An 18,840-nucleotide genomic window follows, 5' to 3' on the forward strand; every position below is an offset into this window, starting at 1 on the left:
AATAAAGTTGTTATGCAAAACAACGGACCTAGAGGAGCTTCACATACTCAAGATGGTGTTAAGGTCACAAGATACATGAGAAAAGGAAGGACATGAGACACCTAGCCAATCAATTGGAAGGACTTCATAAAGTTGTGGTCTACATTAATGTCGAGATGGAATCCCAAATGAAGAAGAATGAATAATTGGAAGTGTAAATAATTCAAGTACCCTAATTATTTAATGTAAAGTGTTTTAGTTAAATATTATTTTTACTTTCCCTATAATATAATCTAATATATATATATATAAAATAATTTCGACATAGGGACTACGAAATTTTTTATATAACCGTCCCTTTTCAAAAGGTTTATTTATATTTTGTATACAAGCCTAGTATTTCAAGCTGAAAAGAAAAAAAATTAAACTATATACAAGTGGGTCTGAAAGTTTTAAAACTTCGAAATTAAAGTACACACATGTTTGGGTCAGATCGTGGCTAATTTGAATCAACCCGAGGAATCAAAGGGTTTCCGGCATGTTAACACATGTTTGGGTGAGATCGTGGCTCATTTGAATCAACCCGAGGAATCAAAGGGTTTCCGGCATGTTAAAGCAACTTAAAGTTATGGGATGAGGACTAGCCGAAAAAAAGGATGGTCAAACAACCCATCTCCAAATCAACAACCATGATTCATTGTCATATGTTCCCTTGCCTTTTTGAAAACCACTATGGGGACCCCTTGGAAGTGGTTAATTATTTTTAGGAAAACCACACATCGGAAGTTAGTGACAACTTATGTACCATCAAGTGATTTCGGAAAACTCGCAGGCCCTTAAATGTCATCAAGCTTCCTCACCCCTCCATGGTATCTCATGTAAATCCATGTCACCCTTTCATACCCCTTACGTCATCCAGATTTTTTGTTTTTCATGATCCATACAAGAAAGATAAAAGGTCGTCTTGCCCGTTATTTTCTTTGTCCTCGAGTTGCAAAGTTATGATGACCGGCCTCATTGCACATCAGCATTCATCTCTTCATTGTCTCTGGTTGTTGGGTACGTCATAATTCAACATTTCTTCCTTATCCTTTCTTTCGAATTGTATACATGGATAAAACCATGAAATCAACTAAAAAAACATGCGATCTCTATTATGTATGTGTATACACCCCTCCTTCACAAAGAAGCCAAAGTATATGATTCCTATTAATCCTTGGAGCTTTTGGACATTCGATAAGACATCCTTGACCATTCTAGTGACTCATATAATCTTTTCCGAGTCATCTAGTCTAGCCTTTATCATGTAATTGTCCCACATGGCAATAATTTCCCCAAAATTTTCCATTGGTTAGTGCATTCCCTGTCCGAAAAAGGAATTTTTTTATGTCTTCTTTAGACGAGAATATTTTTGAGGTCACATAAGAGCTAATACACAAAACTTTTAATTTTCCTATAATCGAAAATCCTAAGATCTTTTAAGATGAGTACTTACTCCTCACTTATAGACATCTTTCTAAAGAGAATAAGGAAGGTTTGCTTAAACTCATTCTGCCACAAAATTCTCAAATTCCTCCACCTCTCGTGAATTATCTAGTGGGCTTATTTTCCGAAGTTGCACATTATGTCTTAGTTTCTTAGTTATAATTTTGTATCTTTTAGGATAAGATGATATTGGGATAACAAGTGAACAAGACTTGGGGTTTTTGAGTTTGATGATGCAACAAGGCATTATTTTGAATATTCCTTCTTACCTAGCCAACTCTATCATTTTTAATTTCAAAGCTATGATATTTATGGTTATTTTAGATATCCCTCTATCTTGGTCTGCATGTTCTTAGATGTACATTTTTCTAAGTTTGTCCATCTTCATTTGAATATGTGGGATTCAAAGAATCAAATGAAATCAGTGATTGAATGGACTAGTGTTGTTAGGAAGAAGGAAAATAATGAGGGATTTTCTTATTACTTGTCACTATTCATGGCCACTATATTTTCAACAATCATCATCCTTTAAGGATTTTTCTTAAAGCAAAAAAGATATTTAACTCAGCAAGGACACAAGAGTGGGGGAATCTTACTTTTTTAAAGATTACACTGCAATAACACTATCTAACACTTTCTGGGGCTAAAGTACCACCATATCATTTTCCAATTTTTTTTATATGAGGATATTTTCTCTTGAATTTATAATCTACAGTCTAAATTTTGACCAAGTTCATTTTGTTCCTACATGCAAAGGGTATATTTTTAAGTTAAAAAGAAATGTTGGACTATTCATTGTGAATAACATACAAGTCCTCCTGCAAGTTGAAGGAATGATCAAGGAATTTGGCTATGATCAAGGAGAGAAGTGGAAATATGACCCTCATCAAATAATTTCAAATAAAAGAGAGAGAAACAGTTCTGCACCTTATGTTCATGAAAGCAAGGTAGAACTTGAAAAAATGGAAAATCAATAAAAATGACAAGGCAACAAAATGTTGCAAAGAATAGATGTTCAAACCCATGTAATGAGGGAGTGAAGAGAAATGTACCTAAACAATTTCTCAAACTCTAGTTCATTATATACCAAGTCAAACCTTAAAATATGAAGCCAATTCTCTCCACAATAATATTGTCATATATCAAAAAAATATCGGCAAGCAAGAAATAACATAGAGCAAGCAAGAAATAAAATAGATCCATATTAGTAAGTTTCCCTATCATAAACTTTTGTCACAAATATTCGTCAAGAACAACTTTGCCACAGGAATCACACTATTGTCACACAGGAATAAAATTGTTGTCACAGGAAGTGGACTATTCTAACAGGAACCCTGCCAATACTCTGCTTCAACCATTCACAAAACATTGCATGATATAGACATGTAACATCACTGTTAACCCTTCCTTCTACTGGCAACAAACTCAGAACCTATAGGCATATCACCTCACCGTCATGAAATAGAAGACAAGAAAAATTATTTCTATCAAACACTTTCAAAACTTCGTCACAATATTAAGAAAGGAAATAAGCATAAAGACCATTGAAAAGACGGAGTTTCTCTATACAGAAAACAAGAAACAAAATATTTGTCCATAAACTCCTGAATACATAGGAATTAACCTGAAAACAAAACACTTCCCAAACGAGTGACACAACACTCTTGTCACCTTGTCACATGAACATGAACGTCAGTCTGCAATTAACAAGTCAGCAATGGATTCCAGCAAGCAATATATCAATGGTATTTGATTCATAAGAAAACTCCGGCGATGCTCTTGTCACGAAGCTCAACCAATATTCTTATGGAACGCTACAACCAAGATACAGTCATCTGCAATATAAAACTCAACTCATCATCCCAATGAAATATAAATAATATATATTAAATTTGCAGTGCCAATAAGTCTTCTACACTTGTTTAATTGCTCACTCAAGATCCACAGTAGAATCTTGAAAAACATTTACCCAAATCTCTTTCTAATGCAACACCAAATTAACAATTAGAGTTTCATAATTTGATCTCTACAAAAGAAGAATCCAGTGGCGCGTACATCCACTAAACGCAACCCTACAAGAACCCTTATAACACTTGTTCTACAATGAGAAAATTAATCACGTACGCTCGAGACACCAATTCAAATTTATTTAATCAGATTTATAAAAAATTTCAACCATGAATTCAAGAAACAAACTGCATTATATATTATACCAAAACACTTCTACGTAAATTACTGTCAAATCAAATTGCTGCAGAGCAACGATAATAAACGCATGAAACAAAATAATCAATCTTCTTCAGGTGTGCATAGATCTGTAAAAAGGAATGGTGTGCGTATATCCCAGATCGCACTTGACCTAGGCATCAAATTAATTTTTAAATGTTGTAAAACTCTATGTTAGAATGAAACAAAGATCTGCTCACTCAACAATAATCACATCAATTCCTTCATTAAAACTAAGATTACAAACTTTTAACCCTTTTTTCTGTCCATTGTGAATTATAATTTACTTGCCACATTGACCCATAATATTTCTCGTAATGTTAATGCAATCTGGCCTAAAATTATGTTCTTCCCATTGATAAGTCGTTTGCGTAGAGCGGTATCGGTTACCAAGATTCCAGATCAAGTGTGCATTTTTACCAAATCATTGTGATCATCAAGTGCATACATTAAGATAAGTAGTCCCCTGCAAAACCACTTCAAATATTTTCTGCATAATATATTGTCATATATCCAAAGTCCAACCAACAAATAGAATAATAATTTGATACAAATCACTGAGCCATCAAGATCTATTTCTTTTAGTTATTAGATACGCACAAAATAGGAATAGAAAGAATACCCAAGTCGACTAAATATCAATACTCAATCATATCACCCTTCATTATTTAATGCAATATCAAATCTATGATGAAAGTAGAGTTCTGAAATTAAGTTAATATGAAAAATAATACACCTCTAGGACCTTTAGTAGTCGCCCATACTCAAGAAACGCACCTTCCAAATATTATTACTCGTTGGTGCAAATACCTTTCAAAACCAAGCTTCACTTCTGATCCATTGCACACATGAAGGATAAAAATCGATTCCTGGGTTGCATAAATTCATTTCCCATAGCATCATATTTAATATATTTTTATTTATTTGATAATCCAAATGAGTAGATCCATTCAATGTTAATATATTATTATTTATTTGGTCCAAAAAAGGAATTTCTCCACCATTAATAACCAACTCCACAACCGTATCAAAAAATATTGCAACGTAACCACCATAGATATTCTACCATAGATATTCTCTTTATGAAAGCGGCTTGGTCTATTGATGAATTTGAGACAACCACCATAGGTTAAATGACCAAATCCATAGCCTCAACGTTCATGTTAATAACCAAAAATATTCTTGGACCACTTTGACCATCTCACACTAACCAATAACTATAACCTCCATTGGGTCATTTGACCACTTTAATCACATCTCATTAACTAATTGATACTTCACATGGACCATGTTAATCACATAGCATTAACCAATAGTAACAATGATAAATTATAGTGCCACACTTTTATGAATACTATATTGTTCCTGCGATAAGTATTTAGGTGGACATTAAAGACAACATATAGCCATAATGCCAACAGAGGTTGAAAAAGAGAAAGAAGTGTCGGTGAGAGAGTTAGTCGTTAGAAACAAAGAAATTTTCATTCTCAAGGTTCAAGTGCAAGGCTTACAATAATTAGTCAAAAGCCATGTTTGCACTGTTGTGGTTCCAAGTGAGTCAAATGACCCTTCAAAGAAGCTTACAAAAGTTATGGCAGAACTCATAATTTCAAAGGTTGAACTAAAAAAAAATCAGGACAACCTAACTCAAGTAAAGGAATAGTTTGATATGAAGGAGAGACAACTAAATACAACAAAAGAAAATAAATATTAGTTGACCAACAAGAATGAGGTAGCACAAGATGATATCAAGGAGTTAAAACCAAATTAAAGGGAAATATCTCTCTAAATGAAGCTAGACAAATTGTTTGGGATGATATCATCGAGGAGGTCCATTTTATATAAGAGTGTATTCATATAATTTCTCAGCAGAAGATTATGGTGAATGGGTATGAATTAAGCATTGATGCATGGATGAAAATTGTACAAAAAGAAGTAATGAAGGATAAAAATATGATCAAATATGGAAAATATTCAATTGAACTAAGTGCATTAAATATCATAGATAGAGCTTGAGTAACTATGGAAATCCATAAAATGAATGAGAAAAAATACTTCATATTGAGGGTGAGAACAGATTAAAGGAGGTTCACAAGTCAATATCTTTGTTTGATTCCAAATTGGACCATGGGACTAGATATGGTCTACCTAGTTGTTGGGACCACCAAGGTAATATGCTTTCTTGGGAACTATATGAAAAGGAACTAGTGGATGTTAAAACCAGAGAAGATACAACACATGAAAACACTTCAATTCTAAAGGGAAGTACTATAGTGCAATATTTGTAGAGGAAATTCCAACTTCTTTGGCTAATTAAAACACTACTTGTTTCAAAACCTGATTATGCAAAGATTTCAAATTTGAAAGTTGCATTCCAGAAAATGATTCAATGTAAGCTCCTAGGTGAAGCACTTTGGAATAAGTATGAAAGGTTTATTACTCCTATTGAAAGAGAAGTTCAAATGGTGAAACCAGGCACCAATCTTCAAAGTCAATGTTCCACTAGTCATCATACTTCTCAAAAGGGAGAAAAATTCATTTTGCAACGTTGTAAAATACCCTTTAATTATGAATAGTTAATTAGTTATAGATGTTTTGACAACCACCTTTGTAACTTATTACGATGTAATATTTAAAAGACATGAGAACCAATGGAAAAGGGTTTGGAGTTTTGGCATTTTGAGTAATTTTCTAATCAATTTGGATTCCTTGGAGATAATAATAAAAGTCACCAAGTTGATTCTAGTATGTATTGGTAAACTATAGTATGTGGTGTTTCTCTTATGTGTTTTCCATACTCACTTTCCTTGTTTGAAGCATGGGTATGATTGTAGTAGATTTATTTGAGCAAGTTACAAATTTACTTTATGTATCTTTAATAGTTATAATGAAAACCTATAAGTTATGTTCAACACCATCTTAATAAGCTCTTCACTGCTTTTGCACTTCCATTCTTAATCTAAGTCATTCAAACTTTCATCTTAGAGTTTTATATTTGGATTCTATTAAACGTCCCAAGTTATAAACCCTAACCTCTTATCAATTCTCCTTATTACAAAAATAATTAAAGTCTTGTTAATAGAAGCCTAACTTGAGCATACAAATTCATCTCCAAGATTAAGTTCTGTTAAGCAAGTGAATATATCACCTCTCGGCACATTTTAATAATTTTTTAACAATATTTTAAAAGTTTTGAAACTGTTTTGTGGATTTTCTAGGCATGAGCTCCCTTTCATCTAGGAACTGTCTCTAGCATGACAAGTGGGTGACCCCATAGGAGAATGTTTCTCCTAGATTTTTCTTTAGCCCACAACCAACAACCCAAGTAGCCACTAGTTTAGTCGATGTATTGTCCCATTTGATCTTTGCTCCCTAATCCAGTCATATGTCCCTTCTCTCATATATCGAGATCATGTGTTTGAAGGTGGAAAATCCAATCCTAAAGGTATGTTTTTAATTGTGCAATTGGGTGTTTATGCTTGTTTCTCCTTGGGAACTTTGGGCACATATGATTGGGTGATTTGAAAGAAGAAAGGTTTTTGAAAATAGTCTTTTTCCCTCACCTTAAATAGGGGGTTAATCCTCAATCCTAGTCCCATGGGATCTCGCCCTAATGGATTTTAGCTTTAGGAACGTAACTACTTGGAAAACCCTGATTTTGGTTGCACAGTCTTGTGACTCCTCCCATCAATGAAATTCCATAAAGAGTGGGGGGCCTTTAATAAAGAGAAAGTGGGTCACTGTCCCATTGTTGTCACTTAGTCTAGTAGTTTTCCCTTATATTTTCCATTCCTTAGCTCCCCACTAGATTGTGTGCTAATAGGAAACATTCCATTGATATGGTGGGAAACATTCCACTGATATATTACCTTAGGAGGATGTCATTTATCTTATCATGTTCTAACCATATTCCAACCAATTTTATAGTTAGAATGTACAACATTTTTCATTTGATAAATATGGAAAACAAGGGTATGTTGCCTCTACTCTATGTTGCAAGAAATGAAAATTGACATATAAACAAAACAATATCCAACTAACTTATTGAAAGTGAACTATTGATACCTCGTTCTCCATCGAGATAAGAAATTCGGTTCACTTTTTATTTTGTAACATGTCCTTTTCAAAGCTTGTTGGATGATGGCCATATTTGTCCTCCTATCAAAACATGGTACATGGAATACTTAAACTAATTAAGATGCAATCATTTACTTTTCTCTAGGAAATAAGAAATATATCACTTCACATATTAAATACACTTACAAAGGTTCAAATCAAGGCATGTGCACTTTTCTAGCTACTATGATGCATGGCACTTTGTTTTGCAAGCCTAGCATTGGAGGCATTGTCCTGAAACATATACTAATTGAATTTAACTATGCACCAATAAAATATAAAAATCATTTAAGGAATTTGATATAATCTTATTTGCAAATTCCAATAAATGGGTAAATTCCTCATAAGACTTCCTCCATTCATCCAACTTCTCATACATTTTTACAAGTTCTTTCCATACTTTTATGCTGACATCAACTGGCCTCCTTCTGAGCCTTTTTTCGGGTGGGAGTTTTTTTTTTTTTATCTTATTTGTTTGATTCCACCTAAATCTCTTACAATTCCAAGACATGTGTAGTTTAACCTTTTTTACTAACCAACCTATGCCAAATTCAGTCTAAATGTCGGGAATAACTGCTTTGTGTAGGTGCAATGATATCTTTGAGAATGGAAAATGGAGATGGCCTTTGAACCATTAAAGTCATGATTCCTTCAACCTATTCAAAAAAAATTCCCAGCATCTGATCTATAGATTTCATCTCAAACCATGTTGTATTCTATCCTTATTTAATAGCTACCAATGCATGATTCATAATTTGGTGTGGTGGAAGAAAATATTTGTGTCCCAGGAGTGTATTGGGTATTGGAAGTCCTTGTTTCCTATTCCAAATTATTAGCATTTATGTTTAATGATTTCCTCCTTGATATTTTTCTTGATCTAGAAGTGGTTGGGGAATCAATTGGCACCCTTTGAGCTAGTTGATGTGCTTGCAATGTTTCAATGGTTATAGTTGATCATTTTTCTATGTGTCTAGAAATCATTTTCAAGTCCACATTGTCAAGTTTGTTAACTTCCCCCATCCCCAATATCTAAGCCAAGACCTCTTTCTCCTAGTCAATCTCAAGTCCCTAGATATATAAAATAAATTTTTATTTTTAAAATTTTGAATAAAATCAAAAACTAAAAATAAAAGAAAGAATTTAAATAATTACATATTTATAAATTCACAATGACTTACCTCATTATGCCCATTGTCTTCTTCATTCCCTCTACTCGACATTTTAAGGCTGGGTTAAAAAATAATGCCTTTGAAGGAGCTCCAAGGAAAATAGTGTGCAAGGAAGGAGATCACACCGTGAAAAGGGAAAAAATTTGAGATGTAAGCAATATAGCCATCACATACACACAATCTGCCTAAAGTTTTAGCAAACCTTTATGATAATCAAACCATTCTACACCAATACATGAATAATTATCCTGCAATTTAACCCTAAATCCACCCTTTATTCACACAACCGACAGTGCCTTACTTTGGAGCTCCAATTTCTAGACCAAAAAAGTGAGAAAAATAGAAATCATGTGTAAGCTCCATTTGAATCCTTAAGATCCTTTAAAATCCATTGAAGATTGTCAAAATCTGTCAATTTTTCTGTAGTATTCTAACTTCTTCCACAAATCCAAGAAAAAGAAGACAATCTCTAAATTTCCATCCACAACAGAATGGCTCAACTTCCAAGCTCCTAGATTGAGACCCAAGCAGGGGAAGAGGAGCCTATTCTTTCCTTTCCGGGTCCACGCATAATGGAGGAGAAAAAAAGAAACTTGTTTTTTTTAATTCAATAGTTGGTGGGTATTTAATTTCAATGTTATGGCCCACGGTAAATTTAAAAATTTGACTTTCCCATCATTAAAAAATTTGATTCTCCCATTGCCGACTTTAGCACCGACTCAGGTCAAATATTTCGATCATGTTAGGGCATCAAATTCTGCGTAAATGGCGCCTAGTCTAGCACCATTAAGTTAATTTTTTCCATAAAAAAGTAGACATAGAAATGTTACAATAATATAACATTATTCTCAAATAAAATTAAATATTAATAGAATACATTTCGTAGAATAACCATAATTTCAATAATCCACTACATTAATTATAGATTAATTTAATTAGATCTAAAATAATTTCATAAACTAAGTTACAAAAGAGGAATGAAACAAAACTGACATAGAGACTAGTGGTAAAGTGTGTTACATGGGAAAAAAGTGTTAATCTCAATCAATATTGATGTTGTAAGGACAAATTATACTTTATTCAAAATATAGTCTACCATAATTCTACTCCTACACTTATTATTTTCATTGTTGATAATTGGATTTGATTGGTGTACTAAACATTATTGTCATTGTTGTGTATTACCGAATCCAGAGGAGGCCATGGACATATGACTTGGATGGAATAGAACTAATAAATCACGAATAGGAAAGTCGGTTGAAGAAAATATGAGAATGGAATCTACAGATACAATATAGGTAAGAAGACAAAGAAACCTCAACAAAAGGAGGAAGGCCTTTATGAATTCACAAACACTACAACATAAAGGAGAAAAATTCAATTTCTTTTCCATGAGGCCTTCCAGGTCAAACTTTTTGGTTAAAAATACACAAGAATGGTGATTAAATGTGATTCAATGATCAAGGGAAATGTTTGGAAATTAGGGTGGCCATGTGGGATAGGGATGTTGGATATTTTTCTTATTAAAATTTTGGGTCAATGTAGATACCTAGGGTCATAAAATTAATTTTTGTTCTTCAACTCCAAATTAACATGATATCAATATGTCAATATATGACTAAATTGAAGTTTTTTGTTGGATGGAATAATCATTGAAATGATATAATTGATGTACTAAACTTTATTGATCGTGTTGTGTATTACAGGAGCTAGATGAGGCCATGGCAATAGATCATGTCATATCAAATGAGGACACAATGGATGATATGGGACATTAGGTACTCCAATTTTGACTTAACTTAAGAAAAATTGATATAATAGAATTTTGTGATATGTCCATAGTTTTTCACAATATTATTAAATTTTATAATGTATTTTCCAATCTTGACAGAAATCTTGAGGCACACAAACCCTGCCTGTTACACTATGGCTATGAAATCCATGCTATTTAGAGTATTCTTGAAAAAAAAGAAATACATATATAAAAAATTAAAAATATTCAATTGTTTTAATGTTACATATGAGTAAAAAAAATACTCTCCAAGTTGAATCATTCAATTTGCCCTTGAAATGAAGGTTGGGCATACATTTGTATGAAGCAGGCCAAAGTTTCCTTGCTTCACTAAAATGCATGCCCAGGATTCATTTCTTGGCCAATTTGATTGATTCAAGTTGTATACTATTTAATTACTAATTTTCTTCCAGTAAGCTTCTGCTCTTCAAAAAATGTTGACACTTTTAGGGAGACAGCGTGAACTATGACTTCTCTGGAACTTTCATTTACATTAACTTTGACCTTCAAATCACTAAATTAGAAAAATATAATTGTATTAATGTTGGTAATGCGAAAACAATACTCTCCAATTTGAATCATTCAATTTGGCCTTGAAATGAAGGTTGGACATGCATTTTTGTGAAGCAAGCCAAAATTGCCTTGCTTCACTAAAATGCACACCCACGCTTCATTTATTGGTGAATCAGTTGATTCAAATTGTAGATTATTTATTTTATTATTTTAAACACTTTTACATTGTTATATCTTTATTAATGATTAGATTATTAATACTGTTAATTTTCCTAGGGATAGAAGTCTTTGTTGTAGATAATTGCATTTTAAAACATTTTCAACATCTTCACATTGTATTCATCCCATATCATCATAATGAATTATGTAGAGAGAACATTAGTAATAACAATGCAGCAGAACAGTCATACGTCTATCATGATATCTCTATCATAGTTATGTCATTATATATATGTCATAGGTTTGTCATGATATCTCTGTTATATGGCTCAACATATCTGCTTCACATCTCTATCGTATTTTTTTCTCTTATCATAGACAAGAAGGCCCAAAGAGGTCATTGTCATACCAAAGAACTGAGGCCCATTAGGGCACTATTACACCACAATAATCAGACCCATTAGGGCTTTTTTACACCACAAGACTGAGGTACAATTTCATAGACTCATAGGATGGAATGGTCATGATATCATTGCCATTAATTACAAGTCCTGGTGTGCATTTATTTGATGCACACAAACCTTGATTCCCTATGAAATCCATGCAATTTGTTGTATTATTGAACAATAAAAATAGATATGTGAAAAAGTAAAAATATTTAAATTTATTGATGTTACTTATGAATAAAAAAAACTCTCCAAGTTGAATCGTTCAATTTTGCCTTGAAATGAGGTTGGGCATGCATTTTTGTCAATCAAGTCAAAATTTCCTTGCATCAATAAAATGCACACTCAGGCTTCATTTATTGGTCAATCTAATTAATTAAAATTCTAGATTTTATTTATTTATTATTTTGCACACTTTTCATCGTTATATATTTACTTTGAGCTTAAATATTTATACTTTATATTCCATACAACATTATAAGTTTTTCTTCGCCTTGCCTTATGTGAAAGTTGTGTATAGATGGGAAACATAGTTACCTATAATATTTGTTAGGCATGATGTAAGGTTATATATTAAGATTAGGTATTATACAATCATGTCCCATTTCAAATTTCATTACAAAGAGTGTAATTGGTCTGTCCCAGGAGTGCATATTTGTTCTAATTTGAACATTGGCAGATATGATGAATTGTTACATTGTCAAAGTTGGATAGGAGAGAAAGTCATTTTTTTCCATGAGGCCTTTTAGGTCAAACTTATTGGTTGAAAATGCATAGGAATGGTGATTAAATGTGATTCTATAATCAAGGGAAATGTTTGAAAATTAGGATGGCCACATGGGATAGGGATGTTGGATACTTGTCGAAATTTTGGCTCGATGTATATAGCTAGGGTCATAAATTTATTTATTTTTCAAATCCAAATTAACGTGATATAAATATGTCAAATGTATGACTAAAGTGAGTTTTTGTGTTGGATAGCATATTCATTGAAATGAAATGATATATGTTGTGTATTACAAGAGCAAGATGAGGCCATGGCGACAAATCTTGTCATATCAAATGAGGACACAATGGATGACAAGAGATGTCAAGTACTCAAATTTTGAATTAATTTAGGAAAAATTGATATAATGGCATTTGAATATGCATCCATGTTTTTTCACAATATTATTAAAATTTATAGTGTATTATCCAACCTTGACAACAATTAATGCATGTTTTTTATTATTCTAGATGGAGATTGGAGAAATGCAAATCTTGAGCCTTAAACTAATAAAATAAAAGATATATACATGGATGTGAACCTAAAACTATTGAATCACATACAGTACAGTGGGTGGAAGAGGATATGACAATGGATCTTAAAGACACAACAAATGATTGCATTGAACAAGAGGTTGGTCAGGACTATAGTACGTGAGATGAATACTTCGAGAAAATTGTTGTTTGTGGATGTTATGTATGTCATGGAAAGAAATAATTCAAATGAGTGATTGTAAAAATAAATTACACAAATGATGAGCTTTCAATGGTTAGTATTCTTCCTACAATCAAATTGAATCCAGTAGGAGTTGTGGTAAGGAATTTTCCAATTTGATATAAATAATATGTATTCTTCTTTTAAACATTGTTTTATATTATTGAAGTAACTAATTTTTTTCTTAATGATTACTTGCAAAATAAATTTCTTGGTTTAAAGTTTCCTGGAGCACAAACTTCTAGCCTAGAGGCCAGTGATCATTTATCTAATGGTACATCTAACAAAAATATTTGCACATATACCAGCTCAGAAGATGAGAAATTGATGAAAACAAGTAATTTAACAAGAACTAGTTTAAAGATGCATAATTTGCTTAAAGACAAGGGGAAGGAGGCCTACATACGCTATGAGAATGAATGTGATGGAGATAATAACTTTCTCCTTAGCTTGAGATCAATTTACAAAGAGACATTTGATCATCAACAATATTTCACTTTGCCTAGTGATCAACAACTACCTCTAGTGTATGAGGTGTTTCAACTATCTAGGCCTCTTTATTGTCCAAAATGTCCATGTGGGATCTAAACGTAGAAAAAATTCATAAAAAGCCACTAGGAGATTAATGCCATATTATGGTCCGCCATATTACAATAGTGAATGGAGAATTTTATCTTAATATAAGCATACCATGTTAGCATATGGTCTAAATTTGAATATGTATACACATCGTCTCCAATTGGGAAGTGGAAAAGAAATGAATAGCATTCATATTATGTATATAGATGGATATGTGATGAGGCTCATCAATAGGTAAATTATATGGACCTTAATTCCACTCTTCAGCTTATTAAAATCAACTTTTCTCACATTTCTTTACATGTTTTGTTAACTTTTTCTTAGTGAGAAGGGTAAAGATGAGATGTTATGTCATGTGGCTTAATCTGCATTAATTGCAGGATTTGGAGCAATTTTGGCTAATCTAAGTGCAGGAACTCAAAGTATACAAGTAAGAGGGGTTTTAGGAGATTGGATCTCCCTCCTTAACTCCTCACACACGTGAAGATACATAAACCAGATCTCATTATCTCGGAGTTACAAGTAGCCAAGCCACCGAGGTCATTGGCAGCCAAGCCAATGATAGTTTAAGACAATTTGATCTCGAGTTGGGAGCCAAGTCTCCCTATATTTAAGGAATTTGTTGGTAGCTTCAATTGTATAGATAAGAAGGCCTAGAGCCTCATTAGGAATTGACTTTTTTTGTAGCCAAGAGGCATTTTCAAGCTAAGACATTGTGACTAATAACTCTTATTTATTTTTGATATTTTCATGAAAATGAAACGTATTCCCTTGATTCAGCACTGAGTTGACTGAGAGGGTTGAATCTCTTGGGTTAGGGCCCAACCCTAGCAGTAGAGGTTCTTCTTTTTGTACATGTATGCTTAGATTACATTCATAGTTAGCTGTTAAAGTGATTTTGGTTTTGTTTATCCTGCAAGTATTTGGATGATTACTTAGTTTTCTTCCATTTGTGGATAGAGAGATCAATGGTATCATAGTGACAATAAAAACTTTAGAAATCTTGTTATAGTGGCCTTTACCTCATCTCCCTTATGGGATCATGTTTTGAGGGCTCCATTCACACAGCTCAGAAACAAATTTATTGTTTGATTACTACATAACCTAGGGTTTCTTGTTGAGGAGATCATTGTCTCTAAATTTCTTAGAAGTATTTGCAATTGTCATTTTGATCTCTTGAGTTTGCTATGGTTTAGAAGCACTTCCATTCATAAACTTAGCCATTAGCTATTAATAAATCTGGTTTTCCTACATTCAACTCATCTTTTCAATGTATAAATGAAATTGTGCATAAATGAAGAAAAGAGTGTGTGTTGTTGCAAGAACTTCTGATCTACATGGACACCTTATCGAATTCACCTCAACCAAGTCTTATCCACCTACGCTGCAAAATTCCACCAAACCCTAATCTTAATTCTTGTTTTGTAAGCAAAGTGGACATTTTCCTTGAGAAAATTCAACCATCTTGAAGCATTTGACTAAGCCTCAGATAGCGGGCACCTCCTCCATGCATTTTTTCCCCATTAAAACCTTTCCCACACTTCATTCTACCTTTCCTACCTCCTTATAAGCTTTCGACTTATTTCTTGTAGTAAAACAGGGGATCCTGTAGTACTACAGGAAACCCTATAGCAACCTTTTTTAAGCCCGAATTCAGCAGAAATGGTCATGTGAGCTTAGGTTAGGCCTCAACTTGGCTTCCATACCCTTGAAGCTATTCCAGACCTTTTCCCCCATACCTATCTCCCCTTCCAAAGAAAATATTTGTTAAATTAGCATTTACATTCATAAAACTAAAAATCCAAAAATGTTTTTTTTCTGCAAATTCTAAGTTAGCGCATGCATGCAGAAGTCCCAATAGTTCTTAGATAAAATTCCATGCTTAGTTAGTCCAGATAACTAGATGTTATATACAAGGTCAAGTTAGGTCTCTTTTGCAAGAAAAATGTGTAGATGCTTAGCTATATTATTTCATGTCACTTTATAGCAACTTCCAATTCAGTGCTTTCATTTCCTAGAGTAGGTGGCATTACCTTTTTGAATTAAGGATAATTTTCCCTTTTCCATTTGGTAGTCAGACTCCTTCTATTCAATATAATATTGGTTTGAAAAACCATAGTGGTCTATCACCCAAGTTGAAAAGTCACAAGAGTAGACCATTGCATCTATTGTGTATACAACATTGTCACCTCCAAGTTTGTACAAACCCTGGGTTAATGAAGTAAAGTTTGTAGCCCCAAGAGTTGCATCATTCTTGCTGAAATACTGGTGCTCATCAATATGCATACACACACAAAAAATATTTCATGATTTATAAATAGTAGTAAGGGAAGGGACCCTACTATAATATTGAATTGTCAAATTTTTGAGGTTATGGATGATAAATATGGAGATATGGAAAGAGAGGTTGATAAACTGGTAATGGTTGAGGCTATTATGGACCTTACCATTGGGGATGCATTATTGATTACTTACTGCTTCTTAAAAAAAGATCCTACTCATAAGAAAAGGGAATAACAAGGTCTCCCTAAGGCTGTTCTTAAGGATAGAAGACCAAACAACAATCAATGAGTGTGGACTAACGTTTTATAAACTATGTTGTCAAAATTTTGTTTTATTTTAAATTATTGTATAAAAAATGTTGTCTATAAAATAGTGCTCCATTATATATATATATATATATATATATATATATATATATATATATATATATATATATGTTCATACATTTTATAGTTTTACTTGTTAAGACATATTTCATGATATTTCTTTGAAATTGATACATTCATTATTTATCCAATTGTTTCCTAACATTAAATAGTGCTTGTGTTTATTGATAGCTAGAAGATATTGATGATAGACCTACTAATAACCAAGGTCAAATTGGGTTATTAATATTTGGATGGGATGATCGAAACCATCCTTTAAACCATGCCAAGACGAGAAGAGCAAGATTGAAGAGAACACTACCAGATGAGAAATTTGAACAGATGATGAGATCAACATACATGGATGACATGCCACCTAGCCTTAATGATGATGATGATGTTAGTGAAATTGAAATGCATGAAGAAGGATTGAATGAAATTCTTATAGGTTTCTTTTTGGATGGAAACAATGATGACGATAATGATCATATGGTTGACAGTAACGATGATAGCAAGTGTGATTATCACCAATGTAATATTGATGATAACTACCTGAAAGACTTAATAAAGCAAGCATATAAGACACTGGTGTTCAGATCAAGTGCAAGTACAACCTAAAAACTTGCATCCACATAAATATTATTAGAAATCAAGTCACTATTTTCTTCGCCACACAAAGGATTAACTACCCTACTGAAGTGAGCTGAAATCTATTTCTTACTTTGCACTGTCAATTGTTTTACATAATTCGTAAACATTGATCTACTTTTTTTATATTTATTTAAGGGAATTTTAAAACCATATATTGTATGTAAACATTCCTAATATATAATGTCATATCAAACATGTTCATCATAATTCAAACTTTCGATTGATTTATTCTCGAGAAATCTTACAGGGAACTAAAAACTAAATCATTCCCTAAACAGAATGTGTTTCCATCAACTTGAAAGGAAGTGCATCGGTTGTTGGTTGAGTTGGGGATTGAATATAATAAAATTCATTCATGTAAAAATTATTGCATTTTATATGGAGATGAATATCAAGACAACGTAGAATTCCATGTATGCAAAGAGAAGAGATATTGTATAGGTGTAAAATGTCATATAGTTCCAAAGAAGGTTTTATGTCACATGCCAATTATATCTAGACCTCAATGAATGTTTCGTTGGAATTCACTTTCACAATTGATGGATTGTCATGCAAAGAACACGAGTAAAGTTGGATTCATGCAAATTTTGGCTGACTCCAAAGCAATTAAACACGTAGAGGAAAAATGGCCAAGAAAATTCAAAGATGAACCCCATAGTGTTAGGTTTGGTCTTGAAATTGATGGAGTGTACCCATTATATTTCCTGAGCTCAAATTATAATTTTTGGCTAGTTGGATTGATATTATATAATATTTTCCCAAGGATGAGAGTTAGAAAGGAGCACCTTAAGCTGACTCTCATCATTCCAGGAAAACATCAAGTAAAAAAATGGACATTTATCTTGTGCCTTTTATTGATGAGATGAAACTCCTATGGAAAGGAATAAGAATGTATGACATATCACATCCTCCATTGAATATGTCTTTCATGTTTATGGTGTGTTATTTTGGACTATTCATGATTTCCCAGGACTTTGTGTTTGTTCTGGTAAGATAAAATATTTACGTATTTACACTCATAATTTATTTTTATCCCGACTTTCATACTTATGTTTAAACTATTATTTTGATGCTTTTAACATTACTTATTGAATTGTAAGGCTTCAAACAAATGGGATATTTTCATGTCAAAGATTTGTAAAACAATATCAAGGGAGCTATTCTAAATATCTAGATAAATTTATTTATGTAAAGAACAAGGTTTTGCTACCACTGGATCATAATTTTAGAAATCGCCAAAAGAATCAAATTGATGGAAAAGTTGAAAATAGAGGCCCTCCCATGATTATGGGTCTAGGTGATTGGCTTAAGAAGTATGAAAGCGTTGAATTGAAATCTTGGAAGGGATTGAGCTGATTCAATTGAATATCCAAAAAAAGTTGTAGTTAATGTGCAAGAAGAAATTAAAAGGAAAGCCATATTTTATGAGCTATGTTACGGGAATGATCTATTAATATTTCACCTATTATATCCTATGCTCATCTTCCAAAATGTTACATATTTCGACATATATTAGACAAGCATAAGGACAACTTGTCTTCAAGGAGAGATATTTCTCCGCTACGTACCAAATTTGATAGAAGACATTTGTGGAAAA

This window comes from Pinus tabuliformis, chromosome 9, assembly GCF_031772625.1.
Source record: "Pinus tabuliformis cultivar Carrire ecotype Pingquan chromosome 9, CPIR1, whole genome shotgun sequence".
NCBI lineage: Eukaryota > Viridiplantae > Streptophyta > Pinopsida > Pinales > Pinaceae > Pinus > Pinus tabuliformis.